At 44.5% G+C, this 26,680-nt stretch overlaps 1 protein-coding gene across 2 annotated transcripts in view; it reads right to left on the minus strand.

The window, feature by feature from the left end:
* The window catches only part of SLC13A2 (solute carrier family 13 member 2), a 149,301-nt gene that overhangs the window by 103,580 nt on the left and 19,041 nt on the right, over positions 1-26,680 (minus strand). The window contains exon 1 of one of the 2 annotated variants that reach the window (XM_073565535.1): positions 17,052-17,205. The exons of the other annotated variant lie outside the window; for it this stretch is intronic. The gene's annotated coding sequence lies outside the window, so the exon portion shown is untranslated. Of the gene's footprint in view, positions 1-17,051; positions 17,206-26,680 lie in introns of those variants that run through there. 2 annotated transcript variants of the gene reach the window in all.

Genomic DNA, 26,680 nt, shown 5'->3' on the forward strand with positions numbered 1-26,680 from the left:
TTGTCTGCATACCATCCCGAGAGTAATGGTCAGACGGAACGCACTAATCAGTCTCTGGAACAGATCCTCATATGTCTGACTTCTGCTAGACAGAATGACTGGTGTGATATACTGCCGTTGGCTGAATTTGCCTTCAATAGTCGGATGAGTCAATCCACTGGTATGTCCCCTTTCTTGGTCAACTATGGGTTCAGTCCTCATTTTGGTGACTTTTCTCATCTGGATTCGGGGTGCTCCAGGGCTGAGGACTCTGTTCAGCGGTTAAAAGATACATGGGCAGAAGTTCAGTGGCGTATATCTCGGTCTCAAGGCAGGTATAAGGTTTAAGCAGACAGGAAACGAACACCTGGTCCCATGTTTCAGGTTGGAGAGAAAGTTTGGCTCTCCACGTGAAACATTAAGTTAAAGATTCCGTCAGCCAAGTTGGGCCCCAAATTCATTGGCCTGTACAAGATTGTGGAAAAAAATCAACCCAGCGGCGTACAGGCTGTGCCTTCCACCCTCTTTCAAGATCCCTAACGTCTTCCATAGATCTCTACTGAAGCCTTTTGAAGCAGTCCGGGGAGAATCCGAGTCCGCTGCTCCTCCGGTTTCGGTTGAGGGACATGTGCAATATGAGATTGGTTACAAGGTAGATTCCAGGTTGGTACGGCGGTCAGTACAGTACCTAGTGCATTGGAAGGGGTATGGGCCAGAGGACAGGTCCTGGGTGCCGGCCCGGTTGATGCATGTGGATCGCCTAGTTCGGGCTTTCCATGCTAGGTACCCGGGCAAGCCTGGGGGTCCAGAGGCCCCCCGTTGAGAGGGGGGTACTGTCATGATACCAGTGCTGGTGGACCGGCACTTCTGGAGTTAATGTTTTGATCTCAGTGCAGACTCTTACCTGCTCACCTGGGACCTATTATGGTGGCCTCTCATTGATTCTGGGAAAGCTTCTTATAGCCGCAGGAAGCTCCCATCCCCCGTCAGTTATACTCTTGCCCTTGGCATAGTGTGGTGACCCCTGAGTGTGTTTGTGCTGTGTTCTGGTTGCTTGATAATCTGTGTATGACTCGGTCTGTTCTCTGGATATTGCTTAGGATTCTGCTTGGTACCTTCTATGTCTGTTTGGTTTTGACTTCTGCTTGGCCCTGACTATCCGTTCTGTCTCATCCCTGGTACGTTACTGCTATCTCAGTGTATGAACCCCGTTTTGCCTGACTCTGAGTAATTCTGTATAGTGTCTTGCCATCTCACTAAGCAGGACGCTAAGCCCCGCCCCCTTGCAGTCACATGACCGAAGGTCCTGTGTCTGCTTGCTAAACTTCAGTGTCCACAGGTCCTGTGTATCTGTACTTTCTGGCTGTACCTGACCCCAGTACCCCTACAGTGCAGGTGAGTCCCTGCTCAGCGGAGGCTGCATGCCGGCGCTGACAGGATCCTGACAGGAGGCTGGGGTAATCAGAGATAGTTGTAGCCCCTGGGCAGCTCCATTAGTCCTCGTTAAGAAGAAAGACGGTACTATGAGAATGTGTGTAGACTACAGGCGGATTAACAGCATTACACATAAAGACGCGTACCCAATGCCAAGAATTGAGGAATCACTAGCTGCACTGAGAACTGCTAATTATTTCTCTACCTTAGATCTCACCAGTGGGTATTGGCAGGTTCCTGTGGCAGTGGTAGACAAAGAGAAGATGGCGTTTACAACACCAATGGGCCTCTACGAGTTTAACTACATGCCGTTCGGGCTCAGCAATGCACCAGGAACATTTCAGCGGTTAATGGAATGCTGCCTTGGACATAAAAACTTTGAAACCGTTCTGCTGTACCTGGATGACATCATCATCTTCTCAAAAACCTACGAAGACCATTTGAAGCACCTAGCCGAGGTATTCGAAGCCCTGTCAAACTTTGGCCTGAAAATAAAACCATCCAAATGTCACCTTTTGAAACCCAAGGTGCAGTACCTAGGCCATGTGGTGAGCACGGAAGGTGTGGCACCCGATCCTGACAAAGTCACCGTTATCCGGGACTGGAAAAGACCCAGCACTATCCATGAAGTGATGCAATTTCTTGGGTTAGTAGGCTACTACCGAAGATTTATCAAGAACATCACCAAGATAGAAGCACCGCTGCAAGATCTTCTAGTGGGCCAATCCAAGAAGGCCAAGAACAAAAATCTTCCGTTCGAGTCGAACAAAAGGATAGAAGAGTCCTTCACCAAGTTGAAATTGGCCCTCACAGGAGATGAGGTCCTGGCCTACCCTGACTATGACCAACCATTTGTACTTTACACTGACGCCAGCAATGTGGGATTGGGAGCAGTGCTAATTATTTATTGCCATAATATATGTGGCACATACCAGACACTCTAATGCCATAGAGAAATCAACAAAATTCTTATACATTTCCTCCACTGTTCACTATAAGCATCATTTCTTGTAACTATGTTGTGCTGCTCCACTGTTATTGCTCCAATGATTAACAGCAGTGTGTTTCTAGTTGGGGAAAATTACCAACAAGGTCTGACATTGTCATATAAGTTATGAAAATAGTCACTAAATAGTTACAGGATTTTTAAAACTTGCATTCATAATAATATGACATCTAACTGTAAATTATCACAGGGGCTAAAATGCAGAATAATGAAATGTGTGCATAATCTGCCTGTGTACTGGAAGAGTGATTTTTTGTCTATTATGAGAATGTGTTTATATAGAAACCCTGTTACTGCTAAAGACGTATTTTATAGTGAACCTGTAATTTAGTCTATGCTGCCCAAACTGCATTTGCAGTCAGGCTTAGACTTCTCTGAAACGCTATGGTATTTCAGAAAAAATTATTCTTTAAAGATCCAACCGTGGTCCAGAGCTGGAGACAAGACTAGTCCAGCTCCGCCCTAGGCTGGCTATTCCCAGTACCCCTACAGTTGATTAGCAAGTCTCTCGCTATGTGCACACAAGAAAGAGACCTGTCAATCATCTCTATTTGCCCAAATTACCGTATATACTCGTGTATAAGCCGACCCCCCTAATTTTGCCACAAAAAACTGGGAAAACGTATTGACTCGTGTATAAGCCGAGGGTGGAATCCATAGACTATGCCCCCATATGCTGCTCCATAGTTTATGCCTCCATATGCTGCTCCATCAAATATGCCCCCATATGCTGCTCCATAGAATATGCCCCCATATGCTGCTCCATAGAATATGCCCCCATATGCTGCTCCATAGACTATGCCCCCATATGCTGCCCCATAGAATATGCCCCCATATGCTGCTCCATAGACTATGCCCCCATATGCTGCCCCCATAGAATATGCCCCCATATGCTGCTCCATAGAATATGCCCCCATATACTGCTCCATAGACTGTGCCCCCATATGCTGCCCCATAGAATATGCCCCATATGCTGCTCCATAGACTATGCCCCCATATGCTGCTCCATAGAATATGCCCCCATATGCTGCAAAAAAAAGCCATACTCACCTCTCCTGGGTCCATCGCCGCTGTCTGCCGCTTCTTGTGTCAGTGACTGTTCAGCCAGCAGAGGGGCGGCGCACACTAACCACATCACCGCACCCCTGCTGCCTAAACGTCACTGACACAGGATGCAGCAGAGACAGCGGTGAGCAGCGATGGACCGGGGGACAGGTGAAGATCGCTATACTCACCCATCCTGCCGCGGTCTCTGCAGCCTCGCTCGCTTCTCCACTGTCTCCCTTCCCTTCCTGTCTTCAGCGGTCACGTGGTACCGCTCATTACCACTCATGAATATGCTCATATTCATGAGTGGTAATGAGCGGCACCACGTGGCCGCTGAAGACAGGAAGGTAGACAGTGGAGAAGCGAGCGAGGCTGCAGAGACCGCGGCAGGACAGGTAAGTATGATCTCTGACACCCCCGCTCCCCCTCCCCCGCCGACCCCCAGGTATATGACCCGTGTATAAGCCGAGAGGAGGACTTTCAGCCCCAAAAAATGGTCTGAAAATCTCGGCTTATACATGAGTATATACGGTAAAATATATTTTCTATGAAATGTTGCAGTGTTTCAGAGAACTATACACAGTCATGGCCGAAAGTGTTGGCACCCTTGAAATTGATCCAGAAAATTAAGTATTTCTCACAGAAAATTATTGCTATTGCACATATTTTATTATACACATGTTTATTTTCCATGTATGTATTGGAACAACACAGAAAAATATAGAAAAAAATGGGAAATTGGACAATTTCACACAATATCCAAAAAATTGTCCGGACAAAACTGATGGCACCCTTAAATTAATATTTGGCTACACACACTTTGGAATAAATAACTGCAACCAATCGCTTCCTATAACCATCAATAAGCTTCTTGCACCTCTCAACTGGAATGTTGGACCACTCCTCTTTTGAAAATTGCTCCAGGTCTCTCATATGTGAAGGGTGCCTTCTCCAAACAGCAATTTTAAGATCTCTCCATAGCTATTCAAATGAATTCAGATCCGGACTCATTGATGGCCACTTCAGAACTCTCCATCACTTTGTTTACATCCATTTCTAGGTGCTTCTTGAAGTATGCTTGGGGTTATTGTCCTGCTGGAATGCTCATAATCTAGGTAATCAAATCCAGCTTTCTGACATTGGGCACTACATTGCAACCAAAAATCATTTAGTAATCTTCACATTTCATAATGAATTGAATACAGTGAAGGCACCAAGTGCCAGAGGAAGCAAAACAACCTCAAAACTTCTTTGAGCCTGCACCATATTTGACTGTAGATACTGTGTTCTTTTCTTTGTAAGCCTCATTCCGTTTTCGTTAAACAGTATAATGATGTGCCTTACCAAAAAGCTCTATATTGGTCTCATCTGTCTTCAAGAGGCTTTTCCAGAAGGATTTTGGTTTACTCACATACATTTTGTCAAACCGCAGTCTAGCTTTTTTCTCTGTGTCATCAGTGAGGTCTTCTTGTGTCTTCTCTCGTGCCATAGCATTTAATTTAATTTAATTCAAATGTCGACGGATAGTTTGCGCTGACACTGATGCACCCTGTGTCCCGTAATGTCTAGGGAGTGTGGATTCGAGGGATTGGGACTACACAACCCCTCAAACTAGGAGTGCCCTAGTCTTTCCCTGTCCTCCGGATTACTGCTGAAGGTGGAGACATGTTGTGAGCCTTCCTATGCTCCTATATCAGCCCTTAACTGTTCCATCCCCACCAGGGAGGTGTGAGGCCGAAGTATATAGGATTACACTAATCAGACAAACAAGGTATGACAGACAGTGATAAATTAAAACTACAATCATACAAAACACACTCACCAAACAATGCAATGGAACACAGGGGAGGTATAGGAAGGTGAAAACAAGCAGGAGAGGATGAGGATGAATACACAAACAAACTTCAAGTAACAATTAGGGATGGGCGAATCCTGAAATACTCGGAATCGTTAGACTGTAACGAGTCCGAGACGGAAACTCGCTACTCGTTGCGAGTCTAGCGAGTCCAATGTTAATGAATGGGGATGCGAGTATTGCAGCGATTCCTGTGCTGGGGAGAGAGAGAGAGAGATATTACTACAAGCAATTCTAGTTTCTTAGCGATTTTGTGTCCCCCTGCTGACTAGTGTTGAGCTTTCCGATTGGCTGCCGAAATGACGTCATCATGATGTGCTGTCTGTGCGCATCATGATGCGCCGTCAGTTCGGGCCTTCGAGGGGGCTGTGCCGACTGTCCGGGGGTCTGTACCGGCCTGCCGGTGGTCTGTGCCGGCCTGCCGGTGGTCTGCGCAGGCTCCGGTGGTCTGTGCCGGCCTGCCGGGGGGCTGTGCAGGCTCCGGTGGTCTGTGCCGGCCTGCCGGGGGGCTGTGCAGGCTCCGGTGGTCTGTGCCTGCCTGCTGGGGGGCTGTGCCGGCCTGCCGGGGGGCTGTGCAGGCTCCGGTGGTCTGTGCAGGCTCCGGTGGTCTGTGCCGCCCTGCCGGGGGATTGTGCCGGCCTGCCGGGGGGCTGTGCAGGCTCCGGTGGTCTGTGCAGGCTCCGGTGGTCTGTGCAGGCATCGTCCGATGGGACTACAAGCTACCATGACAGTGATTGACACATTAGCCAATGATGGGACAGTAGTAGTCCCATCATCCGGCTAATGTGTTGAATGTAAAAAAAAAAAAAAAATTACATGCTACATACATACAACATGCATACTACATATATACTACATGCAACATACATACTACATATATACTACATGTAACATACATACTACATATATACTACATGCAACATACATACTACATACATGCTACATACTACATACATACTACATGCATGCAACATACAACATATATACTACATGCATGCAACATGCATACTACATATACACTCACTGGCCACTTTATTAGGTACACCTGTCCAACTGTGTGTTAAGACTTAATTTCTAATCAGCCAATCACATGGCGGCAACTCAGTGCATTTAGGCATGTAGACATGGTCAAGACAATCTCCTGCAGTTCAAACCGAGCATCAGTATGGGGAAGAAAGGTGATTTGAGTGCCTTTGAACGTGGCATGATTGTTGGTGCCAGAAGGGCTGGTCTGAGAATTTCAGAAACTGCTGATCTACTGGGATTTTCACGCACAACCATCTCTAGGGTTTACAGAGAATGGTCCGAAAAAGAAAAAAAATCCAGTGAGCGGCAGTTCTGTGGCCGGAAATGCCATATTGATGCCAGAGGTCAGAGGAGAATGGGCAGACTGGTTCGAGCTGATAGAAAGGCAACAGTGACTCAAATTGCCACCCGTTACAACCAAGGTAGGCAGAAGAGCATCTCTGAACGCACAGTGCGTCGAACTTTGAGGCAGATGGGCTACAGCAGCAGAAGACCACACTGGGTACCACTCCTCTCAGCTAAGAACAGGAAACTGAGGCTACAATTTGCACAAGCTCATCGAAATTGGACAGTAGAAGATTGGAAAAACGTTGCCTGGTCTGATGAGTCTCGATTTCTGCTGCGACATTCGGATGGTAGGGTCAGAATTTGGCGTAAACAACATGAAAGCATGGATCCATCCTGCCTTGTATCAACGGTTCAGGCTGGTGGTGGTGGTGTCATGGTGTGGGGAATTTTTTCTGGGCACTCTTTGGGCCCCTTGGTACCAATTGAGCATCGTTGCAACGCCACAGCCTACCTGAGTATTGTTGCTGACCATGTCCATCCCTTTATGACCACAATGTACCCAACATCTGATGGCTACTTTCAGAAGGATAATGCGCCATGTCATAAAGCTCGAATCATCTCAGATTGGTTTCTTGAACATGACAATGAGTTTACTGTACTCAAATGGCCTCCTCAGTCACCAGATCTCAATCCAATAGAGCATCTTTGGGATGTGGTGGAACGGGAGATTCGCATCAGGGATGTGCAGCCGACAAATCTGCGCCAACTGTGTGATGCCATCATGTCAATATGGTCCAAAATCTCTAAGGAATGCTTCCAGCACCTTGTTGAATCTCTGCCACGAAGAATTGAGGCAGTTCTGAAGGCAAAAGGGGGTCCAACCCCTTACTAGCATGGTGTACCTAATAAAGTGGCCAGTGAGTGTATACTATATATACCTCATGTAACATACATACTACATATATACTACATGCTACATACATGCAACATACATACTACATACATGCTGCATACTACATGCATACTACATACATACTACATACAACATATATACTACATATACTACATGTAACATACATACACTCTACATGCTACATACATGCAACATACTACATACATGCTACATACATGCAACATACATACTACATACATGCTACATACATACAACATATATACTACATATATACTATATATACTACATGCTACATACACACTACATGCTACATACATGCAACATACATACTACATACATGCAACATACATACTACATACATGCAACATACATACTACATACACACTACATACATACTACATACTATATGCATACTACATACATAATACATACAACATATATACTATATATACTACATGTAACATACATACTACATATATACTACATGCTACATACATGCAATATACATGCTACATACTACATGCATACTACATACATACAACATATATACTACATGTAACATACATATATACTACATGCTACATACATACTACATACATGCTACATACATACCACATGCATGCAAGATGCATACTACATATATACTGCATATATACTACATGCATACAACATACATATATACTACATACAATACATACATATAGACATACAGTACATATAACATACAGTACATACTTACCGTCACTTGTCACTTTGATCCCCGAAGCCATTGTCACCTGAGGGTTAAATATCAAAATAAAAAAACACCAATATACTTACCCCGATCCGCAGAAGTCCACGAGGGTCCCACGTCCATCTTGCGTGGAGAACAGCAGCATCAGCTGATGCTACCGTTCTCTACCAGCTCCAGGAATACAATGACGGAAGGTAGGTATCCTTCCGCACTGTATTCCTCCACCACTTTAAAAAAAAAAAAGTCCCTAGTCTCACTTTATGCCATTGCTGCGTGGGAATTTCCCATGCAGCAATGGCATAAAGTGAGACTAGGGACTTTTTTTTTACAGTGGTGGAGGAATACAGTGCGGAAGGATACCTACCTTCCGTCATTGTATTCCTGGAGCTGGTAGAGAACGGTAGCATCAGCTGATGCTGCTGTTCTCCACGCAAGATCGACGTGGGACCCTCGTGGACTTCTGCGGATCGGGGTAAGTATATTGGTGTTTTTTTATTTTGATATTTAACCCTCAGGTGACCATGGCTTCGGGGATCAAAGTGACAAGTGACGGTAAGTATGTACTCTATGTTATATGTACTGTATGTCTATATGTATGTATTGTATGTAGTATATATGTATGTTGCATGCATGTAGTATATATGCAGTATATATGTAGTATGCATGTTGCATGCATGTAGTGTATGTATGTAGTATGCATGTAGCATGTATGTAGTATGTATGTTGCATGTAGTATATATGTAGTATGTATGTTGCATGTAGTATATATGTAGTATGTATGTTACATGTAGTATATATAGTATATATGTAGTATATATGTTGTATGTATGTAGTATGTATGTAGTATGCATGTAGTATGTAGCATGTATGTTGCATGTATGTAGCATGTAGTATATATGTAGTATGTATGTTACATGTAGTATATGTAGTATGTATGTAGTATGTATGTAGCATGTAGTATATATGTAGTATGTATGTTACATGTAGTATATGTAGTATGTATGTAGTATGTATGTTGCATGCATGTAGTATGTAGTATGTATGTTGCATGTAGTATATATGTAGTATGCATGTTGTATGTATGTAGCATGTATGTAGCATGTATTTTTTTTTTTTTTTTTTTTTTTTTTTTACATTCAACACATTAGCAGGATGATGGGACTACTACTGTCTCATCATTGGCTAATGTGTCAATCACTGTCATGGTAGCAGGCATCGCCCGATGGGACTTGTAGTCCCATCGGACGATGCCTGCACAGCCCCCCGGAGCCTGCACAGCCCCCCGGCAGGCCGGCACAGCCCCCCGGCAGGCCGGCACAGACCACCGGAGCCTGCATAGACCACCGGCAGGCCGGCACAGCCCCCCGGCAGGCCGGCACAGACCACCGGAGCCTGCACAGACCACCGGCAGGCCGGTACAGACCCCCGGACAGTCGGCACAGCCCCCCCGAAGGCCCGAACTGACGGCGCATCATGATGCGCACAGACAGCGCATCATGATGACGTCATTTCGGCAGCCAATCGGAAAGCTCAACACTAGTCAGCTGGGGGACACAAAATCGCTAAGACTCCTATTTTTTTTTTTTCAGAGTTTAATACAAGCAATCTAGTTTCTTAGCGATTTTGTGTCAGCAGGGGGACACAAAATCGCTAAGAAACTAGGATTGCTTGAATTAAACTCTGAAAAAACTAGGATTGCCATTGATTTGTATTGGACTCGTTACTGTGCGAGTAATCGCTTGGAAACTCGCAGAGTACCGACTCCTGCGAGTCCCCTACTACTCGCAGAGTAACGAGTCCTAACGAGTAGATTCGCCCATCCCTAGTAACAATCTCCTGAACAACTCCCCAAATGCCTACTCCAAACATGAACTTCACCTCCAACTCCTAATCAGACAGTAAGAACTATTACTGGCAAATCCCAAGTGCTAGTGCCAAGCATATATAGGAGAGGGGAGTGGCCAACACTGAACAGAGGGGACAATCCAGGTTGGATGGGTCCAGAGGATCAACTGAATATATGTTGATGCACTTAACTTCTTAATGGATACCGAATAAACAAAATATTTTTTAATTTTATAAGTGGTTGTACCTGCTGTCACGGAGTGGCTGACCAGTGTGGCATGACCCAATGGTTGGTCAGTTACCAAACAGCACAACAAACCAGGGAACACCAGGGAAGATATAACAACGGTGGGCCCTGTTGATAGGGGACGGGGGAATGGACACCTCCTGCACTCACCTGAGGATGTGCTCTGATCTCACTATCATCCATATACGGGTTATTTCACCCCGTCGCTGAACAGGATACCTAATCCCTCACTTGCCCTGCTCTTATCCCTGAGTAGGGAACTGGTAGGTGAGAGGACTGGTCACACTGCTCCACTAATACAATGGAAATGGAATGGAAAGACAGACACCAAAAGGGGCAATGTAACAAAAAATGCAGAACTTAGCTTTCTGCTGCAAAGCACCGCACAGCAGGATAAAGACACCAGATCAGCAAACTAAGCAAAGCACCCAGCCAGCTCTTTCCTCTAGTTTGGTCACAGTATAAACCGCTAACACCAACAGTCAGCTGATGTATCAGGTGACCTCTTGAAGGATGGTGGGAGTGGTCACCACCCACCTCAGCAGATCCAGCAGCAATGCAATTACACCAGCAGGCCAGCGGGGGGAAAAACTGACATTATCTCCCGATGGCCTGAAAGGAAAAAAGTGTTATTCTGTGAAGCCAGATCTGCCACTGATCCAAAAATGGATCGTGACACCTGCTTTTTCCTACACCACTTTTTTCTCTTGCTTTTGCTCGCCGGCAGAGCAAGCAGATCCTACTGGATCAGCAGAGCCTGAAATATATGCAGAGTGGTGAGTTTATTTCAGCTTTATATATATTTACTGAACTGATTAACTCTTGCTTTGCCAGCAAGGAAAAACCTGCACTGTTAGCTAAACTGATGAAGTAGTTCCAATCATTGCAGGAGTACATGAAACCATACACCGCGAGCTTCTGGCCGCTCCCTAATGCAGTATCCCCATTACACTCTGAGCCTGCAGGATAGGTTGAATTTCTTTAGAACTTGATTGGGGTTGCTTATCCACCATTCGGATTATCCTGCATTGAAACCGGTCACCAATTTTACTCTGCCATGCATGTGCAGAGAGATTTGCTACAGTGCCATGGGTTGTAAACCTTTTGATTACATTGCACAATGTGCACAAAGGAACATCAAAATCTCTGGAGATGAACTTGTAACCTTGAGATTGTTGATATTTTTCAAAAAGTTTGGTTCTCAAGTCCTCACACATTTCTCTTCTCTTTCTGTTCTCCGTGCATAATGGAACACACACAGACACACAATGCAAAGATTAAGTCAATTTATCCCCTCTTAATCTGGTTTGAGATGTGACTTTTATATTGTCCAAACCTGTCACTTGCCACAGGTGTGTTTGAAGGAACATCACATGCTTGAAACAAAGTTCCCACAATTTTGGAAAGGTGTCTGCAATTTTGTCCAGCCAATTTTGGGAGTTTTGTGTGAAATTCTCTGCAATTTTCCCTTTTTTCTCCTGTTTTGTGTGTTGTTCCAATACAAAGAAAATAAATATATGTACTACTAAACATGTGTAACAGCAATAATTTTCTGGGAGAAATACTTCATTTTCTGGAATGATTTCAAGGGTGCCAACATTTTGGGCCATGACAGTACCTGGCTTCAATTGTGGTTTGGGTAATATGAATCAGATGACAGGTTCCCTTTAAACTGATGTATATGTATGATAGATATAGTAGTGACATATTTCCTTTCCCAAATTGGAGATAGTAAAAAGCAGGTATGGACTGTATACCTCTCAATATGAAATCGGAATGGACTGGCAAACTTCTCACCTCGCCTTATAAATGATACACCTCTTATCAGTAGAAAAAGTTTAAATTTCAAAAGTATGTTAATGTATAGTCCATAATACACTCAATAACCCTTAACCTTGTGAAAAAGTGTACAGAATGCAAAGTTCAAAGGATTTATCTTTTATGTAAAGAATAGCCCAATTTAGTGTACTTGATTAGTAATAACGACTAAAGGTTGCAGACTGTCCGAGACGCATGGAAAAGCAATATAAAATATTTCCTAGAGCAACAAATGTATAATGATATTAGTATGTAAAATAGGTGAAACTCAGGTAGATATCGCGGAAAAAAATGGAAAACTTACCAAAACCTGGTCGCACTGCAGGATTCAGACAGGACCCTTATCCACGTGCATCAACAAAACTAAGTAGCCTCACCCTCATAGGGCGGTATAGGTTTGCAAGTGGATTTTCACCAGTATTTTGCACTTGTACCACCTCCACTTTTTTTTATCACAGAGGCCCACTGTATCCTATAGTGCGTCCGTATTTTGACCAGGTACTGTATTAGTAAGTATGACTGCTGTTTTTTCTGTGATGCTTTTTGGATTTAAGTTTTTTTGTAGTGAATTGCTTTTATTTTTAGTGTAGGGGCTAGCAGCACAGTGAGGACCTTTAACATGGGTTGTGAGCTTGCATATTTTGTCCAAAATATCAACTAATGCCTCATGTATTTCTTCAACTTTGCAGAATGCAGCCAGGCCCTGTAGTGTAGGTGGGGCGGGGGGATAATAGTGTGTTGGCCCTTGTGGGGTGCACTTATACAGTGGATTTATCTCCAGATTTAATAGCATAGGCATCACCAATAAGCTGTAGCTGGCATGGTGCAGTGCATGTATCTATGTGACTGGCGCCCTACAGAAGCTATATGCATCAATAATACTTAGCAACTGGACCTCCTCCTATCTTTTATTGTGAAGGTCTGCAGTGTTTTAGCATTATGTCCAAGCAGAGGCGTAACTAGGGTTTTGGTTCAGGGGGGGGCGAAACTTCTGAGTGGGCCCACAACCAGGTAGCCTTGATTACAACTCGGTGACGCACAATAATAGTGGAGGAGAACCTCAGCAGAGGACCGCGCTGTTGCTGAATATAATTTCTAAATAAAGACCAATATTGATATTACCGCCATATAGTGAGTGGTAGATACCTGTCCTACACAACATACCGTATAAGAGATCGCAACACAGTTACAGATGGTAACTTACAGCTGACGTTCTTTCTGATGGAATCGTTCACTGTTGTGAGTTCATTTTCCCCTTCACCGTCGATGTCTGATGAACTCCCTCTTCTGGTGAAGGAAGGTAGTGAGGCTGATTACCAAACACCTGATCTTGTAGATGATGACTGGGTAACAGGAACTTCTGACTGTATGTAAGGCAGCCGACGCCCTTCTGAGTTGCTGGTGATTTCTCTGCTGGATTCTTGGAGACCAGTCTGATTCCTGCTTCCCAAAGTTAAGTTTTTGCTCTGCTATTGAACTTATTAGTTTTGATTTGTTTTCCTTGTTTTTTTGGAGTTCAGCCATCCCCGGTCGGGGCTGTGCTGAGTTCCATTTTTGTCTCTGATCAGTTTGTCTCTTTGCTCTGTCTTCAGAATTTACCTGAGTGCTGATATAGTCTTTTTGAAGTCCTAGCGACTTCAGGGCCTGTTTTTCCTATCAGACGGTTGGGACATTTTTTGGTAGGGTTTTATTGCGGATTGCAGACAGCAGCTTTTCTATCCTGTCCTTTTTAGTTAGCTTGGGCCCCATCGTTTGCTCAACCTATCTTTCTATCTGTGTTAGTGTTTTCATCTTGCTTCACCGTCATTATATGTTGGGGCTGCCTATTGCTTTGGGGTCTGCTCTGGGGCAGTTTAGATTTCCCCTTTCTTTCTTTAGGCCTGTTTGGTTCTCCGGCTGTGATCGAGGGGTCTAGGGCATCGTAGGAACCCCCCACGGCTACTGTTAGTTGTTGTGGATAGGATCTCCGGTTTTCTGGACTTAGCTTGTATTTTTGTTTTTTCCTCCTTCGGTGACTCATTCATAACAGTTTACTTTTTCATCAGGCCCAGACCAACATGACAACGTCTTCCAGCCAGGACTCGTCTGCAGAGATTACAACAAAGATTCATTTCATGTCTCATATTTTCAGCACTGTCACCAATGGGACTACTCCCTACCTGCACAAACACCTTACCCTGCTGATACCCCAATGCTGAGCCACTGCTGCTGTATGTGTCCCTTTAACTGTACCTGCTGTGTGGTTCTCTGTGCCCTCTAAATTCTAAAGCAACTCTCGAAAACAGTGCCCATATTTTGTCCCCTAGAAAGTAATAGCGCCATTTGACAGTCACAGTTACCTGAGTTCCCTATAACAATAAGTGCCCACTTTACATTTAATAATGTCATGAGTCTCCCCCCCGTACAGCTCCCCTATACACTGTATGATGCTCCCCTATACACAGTATGATGCTCTCTTATACACAGTCTAATCCCCCCTCACTGTATATATACTGACCGCTTATTATTCCCCAAATTGTTTGATAGTTCAAACAATGTAATCTCGACACTGTATGATGGCCCACTAGATAGCCTCCAATTAGTATAATGTGCAAGACACTTTCACTATAGTCCTCAATATAGTATAATGCACTCCCCATAGACAGACCCTATAGAATAATGCAGCCCTTTATATAATGCACCCCATAGGCAGCCTCATAAAAAATAAATCCAAAACTCACCTTTCCTCCTGGTTTCTTCACTGCTGCGAGCTCCCGCACATCTCCGGACTCTAGACTCCGAGTAGTGACGTCATTGCGACCCCCTATCAGTGTTGGCGTTAGTGACATCAGAAGCTGATGAGAGGGGGATGATGGGAGAAGGAGCGTAATGCTCCTTCTCTCATCAATGTAGTCAGCTGAAATGGCATCCAGCCAACACAGTTGATTTTGCAATGACAGGTGGGGACCCACTGCTGGCGCAGGGCCCCTGCGGCTGCTCACGGGCCCCATAGCGGCTGGGTGGCAGAGCAGGGAGATCGATTCTGCCTGATCTGCCGCAGAATGTAACACTATCGGCGTGCTGTGGGTGGGTCTCCTCAAAGCGCTGGTCCCGGTGTGACCTCCCTCCCCCCTGTAGCTCCCCACATTGTAGGATTCACTCCAACAATAAGTCACCTGCATTACTGATACTAATATATTATATCACACTAGTAAAATGTCCATGCCACTAACAATCGCTGTATAGAAAAACACTATTCCACAGCTATTTGTCATCAAGCACTAACTGCTGCTGTGGCACTACAAGTGCCAGACTTAACTTCCCAGTGGGAGCACTCTGGGAGCAGCAAACTCGAGTTAGGGTGTGTGCACACGTTGTGGATTCTGCTGCGGATCCGCAGTGGATTTGGTCCTATGGATCCGCAGCAGTTTCTGCTGCGTTGTACAGTACAGTCTATGAGAAATGAAAAACACTGTGCACATGCTGCGGATTTTCTGCAGATTTAAATCTGCAGTATGTCAATTCTTTGTGCGGAATCCGCAGCGGTTTGACACCTGCTCCATTATAGGAATCCGCAGGTGTAAAAACGCAGGGGAAAACCACACAAAATCTGCACTAAATCCGCAGGTAAAACGCAGGTCATTTTACCTGTGGATTTGGCCAAATTCGCGTGGAAAAATCCGCAGAGTAATCCACAACGTGTGCACATACCCTAAACCTCTAGGACTCGCTGTCAGCCTGGTAACGGGTAGGTTAATAATTACACGCCAGCAAAAACAGCGAGATAAGGTAATCGATACACTGGTTTAACCCTCCCTCTGCCTGCCAGGGAGGATGCGCCGCTTTCTCTGCACAGCTCAATGACTGCAGCCAGCAGTGTGATCTCTAGCACTTTTCCTGGTTTTCTCTCAGTCCCAAAGTGCAGTGAATTCCCAGGCCAAGACAAAGCATCGCCATATAGCGCATCAGTGACCGATGCAAAGTGTCTGAAAACTATGTAACACGTAAGGAGAGCATCATGTAATGAATATTACACCCAAATAGCAGTAAGTTGTATGTATATATCCAAAGCAACAGATTAGACACTTCAAATAGTAATTAACATAGATACTCATCAATTCCCATGCTGTGTGCAGTGTCCACTGCTCCTGGAGCAGCACGCTCCTCAGCTTTCAGGCTCCTCTCAGTCAGAAGCAATCAAGTGCAGAGCAGACAGTGAACTCAGCTCACAGGCAGAGGCAGAGCACCCTGCGTCCAGGCTGTTGCTGGAGCTGATGACTTCTCTGCAGCAGGGAGCTTTCAAGGAGAGCGCGCTCAGCCAGGATTGAGTGAGTGACCTCCCTTCCCCCTCTCCTCTGCAGAAGAGCGGTCACATGACTCACTCCCTGCTGCAGCATGTAATTGTATCGGCGCGATCTGCACGCCGATATAGTTACATAGCATAGCTCGGGTGGGCCCCATCAGAGCGCGGGGCCCGGGGCCACTGCCCCCTCTGCCCCCCCCCCGGGAGCTACGCTACTGTGTCCATGTATAGGGAGTATAAACTTTTTTCTGTGATGTTTTTTGGATTTGGTATCCTTTTCAGTGAACTGAACCACAGGTAACCCACACATTCCTTTCTTACCTCATCTTTTATCTACAATGCTCAGCATAAATGAGTGCACCTCATTTGAAAAGTTAGATTTTAATCACTATCTCACTGAATACAAGGCCAATTTGCAACATTTTGACAAGACTGCGCAACATAGAACATTTTTTAATCCATAACATGTAAGTAAGGTAAATTATATACCGTATTTTTTTGATTATAAAACACACTTTTTTTCCCAAAAATTTTTTGGGGAAAATGAGTATGCGTCCTATAATTCGAATGTAGCTTACCAGATGGGTGGGTGTGGCAGCTGTGGTGGAGCGGAGTCCCGGAAAGCAAGGTCACTTCTGCAGGAAGCTGGCGGCAGTGGAGGCAAGAGTAGGGCCATGCTGCAGACCTCAGGCTGAGAGGAGGGGGTGTTCGGCGGTGCGAATATGGGACGGGACCGTGCATTTACAAAATGTCGGGAGTCCCAGCACATTCCATCCTTTTGACTGCAGTGGACTTCTGGAAAATGGAACCAGAGCTTGAGATCTCAGCTCCATAGAAGCTACCATAAAAGCGGACTATAAGGCGCATCACCATTTTACAAAAATATTTTTTTACTATGTTCCTCCCCAAAATTTGGGGTACCCGGGACCTCTTATGGTCCAGGGTGTCTTACAGTCTGCAAAATATGGTAACTTCCTATTCTGTTTCACTCTAGTTAATGCAAAAATGAATATTCCTCACATCAAAAATTATTACATCTACTATTTAGTATTACTTCTATGATTTTTATAGACAGCACCAATTGTTTTAGCCACGGAATGAACATTGGCAGCATCTTTCATTTTCCATTCTTCTAGGACAGACATCTGGACAATGGACATCTGCTGAGATTCCCCAATACCCCTGGTTACAGGCCCACTCAAAAGATTCACTCCACCTTGAGCTGAACTCCTAGCTACCACTCTGATTAAATCTCACGTTGTTTAAATATGTGATATTTATTATGTCCACCATGATTAATAAAATTTATAGGGGTGATTTTAATAGGATTCTGATCACCTAAATGGATTGTAGCACAATGTCTGAGGCTGTGCAACTGATACTTTACTTTATTTAGCGGTGCATGTAGGGGCTGGATCATTCAACCTACATATAATAGCAATAATACATCCACTCAATTACATATATCACAAATGAATACTGGCAGTTGAGACATTGCTCACTGGTAAAAGGTGCCTTTTTTCAGTATTTGGTGTTATCAGTGTGGATTTCAGAAGGATAGGTGCCATGATGTTCCTGATAGTTGGTTCACCTTTGAAAACTACAGTGGGGTTGAACCAGTTGATGTTTTGAAATAGGGAACTTTGGCTAAAACACGCCAATGTTTCTGCAGGATGTTTTTGATGTTTCAGTATGCTTGTACCAAAAGTAAATTTCATTACTAGTTTACCAGTTCTCTTGACAATATCCTTATTTCTTGATTCTGAGCAGCTGTCATGGTCCAGCTCTTAAGTGCATTTATAGTCAGCATTAATTAGTTTTCTATAAGTGCCTTACATAATGCAGTTTTTTTAAGTACAGTTTTGTACTTACTGAAGGCAACATTTTATCAACCACTTTTAAAATGACCACTATTGTAAGCTAAGTAGCTAAGTGTTTTACTTTATTTACCCGTACACGACGTATGACGTAAACTTCATATGTCGTGTCCCTGCCTTTAATGTGGGCTCGCACGCTGAGCCTGCATTTTTCCCTGCACATGACAGCTGTTTTAATCCGCCATCATGTGGCTCTATCAGCAGCGAGTGGAGTGAAGCTCTGCCTGCGGCTATTAATCTGTTAAAGCCATCTGTTAATCTATCATGGGTTTACCGCAACAGAGAGCAGGCAGAAGACCTCAACGTTAGATTTCTCCTACTCCTGTACTGATTAGAAGCACTTCACCGGTGCTTAAAGGGGGTTTTACTCTAAGCGATATCGCTAGCAATATCGCTAAAACGTCACTGGTTTTGTGACGTTATAGCGATATTGCTAGCGATATCGCTATGTGTGATACTTACCAGCGACCGGCTCCCCCACTGTCCATCGCTGATCGCGCGAGAATGTCCGGCTCCATTTCTCGTCGGGCGCTTCCTGCTGAGACTTCCTGCTGTGACGACGAGCGACGCTGGACGCGGGCGGGAGGACGCAGGATCGCTGTGTGTGAATGGTAAGTATCGTGCGCTGCGTCGCTGCTGAATCGCTGTGAGGTCTTTCTGTATGAAAGCTCACTAGCGATCATTTAGCGATGCACCAGCGATCCTGACCGGGTGGGATCGCTGGTCGGATCGCTGGTGCATCGCTAAATGTAAAAGGGCCTTAAACAGTGTAAATTTCTTTTAGCAGTGCAGGGGTTAATCTGATCAGTTGAGAGCTCATGGAGCGTTAAGGCTCTCAGCTGTGCACTGTTAGCCACTCTCATCTCCTATATAAACTGGGTCCTGGCTAGCACTGATTGACAGAGATAGCTTATGCTGCATGGCTGGAGGTTGTTGTTGGTTATTATTGGAGAAGGCGTTTATCTGGATTTATCTGTGCCTGTTGCTAGGTTTTGAGTGTGTGATAATTCCCTTTCTTCTTATATTTTGGTTTAACCTCATCCTCCACTCTCTGGTGCATTCTTGTGTTATATATATATGAGTAGATTTGTATGTTTGGTATTTTTCGTTAACCGTGTTTGTATTACCTTGTTAGTCTTGGTTGGTGTACTGTGGTACACTACTACTCCCCTCTTCCCTGGGTGGGGTAAGGGTACAGACTGAGGGTGGTTAAGGAGCTATGGCAAGGTACGTGACCCCAATGTCTTTACCATCAGAAGTAATCCAGGGACAGGGTGAGCTAGGGCGCCCCTAGCGTTAGGGACAGGGAAGGAGCCCAGCAGAGCCATGACACAACCTCTGTAACATGGACCGGCAGGGGACTGCTTCATTCCACACTCCCATTGGTTCACGTTGCCATTTCCATTCCATGTATGAAAGCCAACCCATGGCTAGCATTCACTGCTATGTACAGTACAAGCAATCCGATGATCGTAGCTTCAAATCCCCTAAGGGAACTATTAAGTCCAATAAAAAGTGGAAAAAAACTTTTTAAAAATGTAAAAAAAATGAAAAATCACAAAAGTTCAAATCCCCCCAATTTGCACCTTAAAATAAAACAATTAAAACAAATACACATATCTGATATCACTGAGTTCACAAAGTTCTGATCTATCCAAATATAAAATAAATTAATCCAAATTGTAAATGGCATAACGAGAAAAAAAATCAAAACACTAGAATTATCCTTGTTTTGGCCACTGCAACAAATAATAAGCTTTCACACAACCCAAAAAGTGAAAACGCTATGGAGAATCATATTGCCTGGTCAGTTTTACCGTATAATGAAAATAGAAAAAAAAAAAAAAAACCGATTGTAAAATTGAACTTTTTTGCAATTTTAACGCACTTCGAATTGATTTTCCCATTTTCCGGTAAGCTATATGATAAAATGAAAGTACAACTCATCCACAAAAAACAAATCATCAGATGCCTATATTTGTGGAAAAAAAACAAAAATGGAAAATGGCCATGGTGTGAAGGATTTAAAGAAATAATAAACTTTTACCCCTTGTACAAAATAATAAGATCTAAATACTTGGTTTGTTCAATGTTACAATTCATAGTAATTTACCACTCCCTGAGGAAGCATTGCGAAACGTACATTAAAGGGTGAGGTGGAGGAAGAGCAGTGCACTTCAATATTATGGGTTTTTAGTCCTTTTATTATTCTGACCTTAAAATGACCTCTTATTTATGAATTGTAATTTTAGGTTATTTATTCTTGGTATTCCATTATTCAATATGAATTTAACTCCATATTGTTTAGTTTATTATGAATTAGGATCTATATTTTTATATTGTACACTGGTACTTTATTTGTTGTATTTATACATTCATACTTTTGCACTCATAGATAGTGATATCATGAACCAATCACTTTTGATCATTTATGAAGTCTATAGGATTTTCTGAACATTTTGTTGTCATCTCTGCGTGACAGGTGTTACTACACTTTCTAGTAAGTCTGACCCCCCCACTGGCTCCATTTTAAAGAGGTTTTCCCAGAATTGTTATAAAATAAATACATAAAATTAACAATATACGTTTAAATATTAAATATTTTTCTAAGTATTTTTGTTTAGCAAAAAGGCATTCGTTATCTACTGCGCTCAGGATTTTAAATATGGCAGCTGCCATAAATCACTGTGCACCCATCCTAAATTTCAGAGGACACAGATGGGGTGTGAGAAGAACCAGACAGAGGTAACATCAGAGAAGCGTCCTGTCAGGGATCCTAAACATCCATTCCTCTATTCAGTCAACCTGACAGGACACGGAGCAGAGGCAACTAAAGCATACCTTTTTGCTAAATAAAAGTATTTATTATTTTTTTTATATTTAACAGTTTATGTAATTACTTTCTCACATTTCTTGGAGAATTTAACATTGTACAAAACCCTTTGCATCTTTCGCAATATCAAGTCCCTGATATATCCTTGCTAAAATGGTATGTGACTTGAATTGTGGTGTTTGGAGTATATTTACTCCTTTTCAAATCTCTCCATGAAAAGGTTTGCATAAAATATGATTACTTTTATACCCATCTCAGTGCCCGATATCTGATGATATAGATTTTCAGTAAATGCAAAATAATTGTTTGGCAAAATGAACAATAAACTGTGATGAATTTCTTCAATATGTCTGGAATGTTGGTGTCTTTTTCTAGTTAGCACTTGCTTTGTCCACTTAATCCAAAGATCATGTTCAATATTAGCCTAGAGTTATGTCACAAACATTGTGACTAAACAATATTCATTAAAGGGAACCTGTCAGCAGGATTGTGCTGAGTAACCTACAGACAGTGCCAGGTCGGCGACGTTATACTGATTAAAATGATACCTGGTGATGAAATCCGTCTTCTGGTTGTTTAATCTTTATTTTCAGTTTTGAGTTAATGATATGCTCATGCTCCAGAGTGGCCTGTGGGGGGGTTTTCATGTGGTGCTCAGATTAGGTATTCATCAGTATGGCTTCTGACAGGTCACAGATTCCTCAATGACCTGTCCCCTAGTTTAACAATTAATATTATATATACAGCTCTGGCAAAAATTAAGAGACCACCACATCAAAACCCTGTCATGGGCAGCCTAATCTCCAGATCTGAACCCCATTGAAAACCTCTGAAATGTAATCAAGAGAATGATGGATAGTCACAAGTCATCAAACAAAGAAGAACTCCTTAAATTTTTGCGCCATGAGCAGTGTGAAAGACTGGTGGAAAGCATGCCAAGACGCATGAAAGCTGTGATTAAAAATCATGGTTATTCCACAAGATATTGACTTCTGAACTCTTCCTGAGTTACAACATTAGCATTGTTGTTTCTAAATGATTATGAACTTGTTTTCTTTGCATTATTTGAGGTCTGAAAGCACTGGGGTTTTTAAATTTTGACCATTTCTCCTTTTCAGGAAAAAAAAAAATTATTGCTTGGAAATTTGGAGACATGTTGTCAGTAGTTTATAGACTAAAAGAACAATTTCCATTTTACTCAAAAATATAAGATAAGATAAGATAAGATAATCCTTTAATCGTCCCACCATGGGGAAATTCAGAGCATTACAGCAGCAAGGCAGGAACAAGTACAGATACAGATGCATAAAGGCATTACATTGACAGTAGGTAGGTACATATACGAAAAAAAAAAAATGTAACCGGACTGTCACAACTTTGGATCTATCAGTTCTCTGTTTGGGTCGTTCTCCGTTTTGGACAGTGCTGGTTATACAGCCTAACTGCAGCAGGAAGGAAGGACTTTCGATAGCGCTCCCTCTCACATTTAGGATGAAGTAGCCGGTCACTGACAGTACTGCACATCTTTGTCATGGTCTCATGCATGGGATGGGAATCATTCTGCACCATGTAGCTCACCTTGGCCAGTATCCTCCTGTCGCCTACTTCCTGAACTGGGTCAAGGGGGCATCCCAGGACAGAGCTGGCCCTTCTAATCAGTTTGTCCAGCCTATTCCTGTCCCTGGTTGATATGCCACTACCCCAGCACGCCACACCAAAGAAGATGACTGATGCCACAACAGAGCTGAAGAAGGATGCAAGGAGTGCCCCTCTAACTCCGAAGGCTCTCAGCCTTCTGAGCAGATAAAGCCTGCTTTGGCCCTTCCTGTACACTGCATCCAAGTGATGGGCCCAGTCAAGCTTATTATTGAGGATCACACCAAGGTACTTATAGGTGTCGACTATCTCAATGTCCTTTCCCTGAATGTTCACAACTACTGGTGGATTTTTGCCCTTGCGAAAGTCCACCACCAATTCCTTGGTCTTCCCGGAATTAATCCTAAGGTGGTTCCTCTGACACCACTCCACAAAAGTTTGGTTAGTATCTCTGTACTCTCTTTCATCTCCTCCTGTGATGAGGCCTACTATTGCAGAGTCATCAGAATACTTCTGCAAGTAGCAGCTAGATGAGTTGCACCTAAAATCCGCAGTGTACAGTGTGAAGAGAAAAGGGGCAAGAACTGTACCTTGAGGTGCCCCTGTATTGCAGATCACTGTGTCTGACACACTGTCCCGAACCTTAACAAACTGAGGTCGGTTCGTGAGGTAGTTAAGGATCCAGGTGGAGAGTTGGAGGTCCACACCAACAAGGCCCAGCTTGTCTCTCAGTAGACCTGGCTGTATGGTGTTAAAAGCACTAGAGAAATCGAAGAACATTATTCTCACAGTGTTCCCAGGTTTCTCCAGGTGAGAGAGAGTCCTATGTGGAAGGTGGATAATGGCATCATCCACACCAATGCCCGGCCTGTAGGCAAACTGGAGAGGGTCCATATCCGAGCTCACTAGAGGACGGAGACGTGTGAGAACCAATCTCTCTAATACCTTCATCAGGTGTGATGTCAATGCTACAGGTCTATAGTCATTAAGGTCTTTCGGATAAGGTTTCTTCGAAACTGGTACCACACACGATAATTTCCACAGTTGTGGTACTATACCCATTCTCAGGCTCATATTGAACAGATATGTAATGACCTCACTCAGCTGGTGCCCGCAGGTTTTGATTAGCCTTGCACTGATGCTGTCAGGACCTGCAGCCTTCAAAACTTTGATCTTATTCAGTTCTTTTGCAACCTGGGTACTTGTGAAGAACAGACCCTGGCTCAGTTGACAAGTTGCAGCAGGGGATGAGGTTATTGTAGCAGAGAGGTGTGAATGGTATGCAGGGGCAGGAGCAACCAGTGTGTGATTAAATCTGTTAAAGAATAGATTAAGTTCATTAAGCCCCTCTTTATCTACATCCATCCTGGAGACAGTCTGTCTATGCCCAGATATAGACTTTAGACCCTCCCAGACTTCATGGATCCTTTTCTGTGACAATTTCAGTTCAATCTTTCTCTTATAATTAGCCTTTCCCTGCCTGATTAGATACTTCAGATCCTTCTCAACCTCTCTCAGCCTGCCCTTGTCACCTGATCTGAAGGCCAACTTCTTCTCTTTGAGAAGAGCCTTTATTCCGGGGCTGATCCATGGTTTGTTTATATACCTATAAAGAGAAAAATCAGGCAATCTCCTCTGCAATCTCTTCTGCAGTAGATAAAGCGCAGGAGACTGCAGAATGTGAGGGTCTGGATTCCTGCATAGTAACCACAGAAATCTGACTCCTAACATTACCCCCCCTCCTAGGGCCCCCCCTCCCTGAGCCCTCCGATCCACCAGCTTGTGCCCATTAGAGGTATAGGCTTCAGACTTGTCTGAAGGCAAGTCTGATGTCCCGGTAGGTGACAGAGAAAACCGGGACACGTGGAAGGCATCAGAGGTGGAAAGATCACCAGGTTTAAGAAAGGACACATGGGAGACAACAGGAGTGGGAGTTAAAGTGGAACGCCGCCGTGTGTCAACGGCCGTCGCCACTCTCCGTTTAAGGAGGCTATCCTGTGAATAAAAGGCATAGGCCTGAAAATATTTTTTACATCCCGAGCCCTGTGCGGCCACCAATAAGACCTTGACAGGAGTTTCGTGGTCTGCATATAGCCGCAGTGACCACCCCTCCGGGAGGCATGTGCCCACGCGAGAACCCTCGGCCGAAGGTGCTGAGGGACAAAGGTCTTACCCGGCGGCACAGAGTTCGGCCATTGTGGGGCGCTGTTGTCCGGAGCAACAGCACATTGACAACGGTAGCCGCAAATGGAGTCTTGTGCTGGTCATGCCTCGAGAACGGCGCGAGACACCTCCATGGGCTCAGGGGGTGGAATCTCTGGCTCGGGTGGTTCCAGAGGCTCAAAAAAGTTGGGAGCTGAGGTAACCTTCCTCTTGGATTGAGCACGCTCCATACCGCACTCCAAAAAACGGAGGTCAATGCGGGTGGAAATGGCAATCAGCTCCTCCAAAGTTGCGGGTACCTCTCTGGTAGAGAGAGAATCTTTGACATGCTCCGCCAAACCTCTCCAAAACTCAGGGATAAGGGCTTTGTCAGACCACTCCAGCTCGGAAGCCAGTGTCCAAAGACGAACGGCATACTGACTAACCGAGAGGGATCCCTGGGTGAAAGCCAGAAGCTGAAGAGAGGTGTCATGCGTGACCCGCGGACTGAGGAAGACCTGCTTAATAGCTGTTAAAAACTGAGCAGCAGTCCGAACCTCAGGGTCACCACGCTCCCATAGTGGCGTAGCCCACTCCAACGCCTTGCCCGACAGAAGGGAGACAATAAACCCCACCTTGGCCTGCTCCATAGGGAATCGCGCAACCAGTAGCTCCAGCTGGATAGAGCACTGACTGATGAAACCCCTACAAGAGGCGCCATCGCCAGAAAATTTATCGGGCAACGGGAGGCGGGTAACTGTTGGCACGTGGGATGACGTGGACATACGCGTAATCGCGTCAGTGATTGCTTGTACAGCAGCTTTGGTGGATTGCGCAGCTGAGAGAGCCCTCTCAAGAGTGGCCAACCGGCCCTCAAGTTGCCGAATGCACTGCAAGAGTTGCTGCTGTTCTGCCATCACTAGCCAGACCCTGGCGCTAGTATAATGTTAGGAACGGCGGAACGCACTAAATAAAAATATAAATAAAGTGCGTTCGCCGCTCGGGGTCCACCGTGCGGTAGATGGTTCAACCGCTGCTAGCTAGTGGCAGATCAATATGGCGAAGGTCCGCACGGGGTTAACCTTCACCCAGGTGCGCAGAGCAGTCCCTGTTTAGTCACAGAGATGCCACAGAACATAAAGTGCTGAGCCTGTTAGGGTCACAGGAACTCAGAGAAATAACACTCACGGTAAATGGTCACAGGAGTAGCCCAAGATGGCGGCACTAAGTCCTTCTAGACCTACCGTGTATGTCTGTATGTATAGCGTCGCAGCCGCGAATGCTCAAGAGGGCTGCTACTGCAGCGCGGCGTGGATACCGCCGCTCAATGACACCGCTATGGCGCAAGCGCAATGTCGGACGCTAGCAGCTGTGGCTAAGGAGCAATAGCGCGCTGGCGCTGGTACTGGCAATAACTCAATCCCTCACACAAGCATATTAAAGGGTAGGGGTTTCAAATGAGTCATTCACCAGATCATGCATCCATCTTCATTCACACAGCAGCAAGTATGACTATACTAGCGCATGGCGGAACAGCCATGCGCGCCTTTTATAGTAGCGGACACCTTCCAGGAGCAATGAGATCTGGAGCGGGACCTGAGCACATGACTCCTGATCTCCAATGGGAGATCGTCTCATGAGCATGCTCAGAAGGCAGATGGAAGAACTTAGCCTCTGGAGAGATTTGCTGCAAGGCAATCTCCTCTGCAATCTCTTCTGCAGTAGATAAAGCGCAGGAGACTGCAGAATGTGAGGGTAT

Source organism: Dendrobates tinctorius, unplaced genomic scaffold (assembly GCF_039654945.1).
Source record: "Dendrobates tinctorius isolate UK_male_01 unplaced genomic scaffold, ASM3965494v1 ptg000016l, whole genome shotgun sequence".
NCBI lineage: Eukaryota > Metazoa > Chordata > Amphibia > Anura > Dendrobatidae > Dendrobates > Dendrobates tinctorius.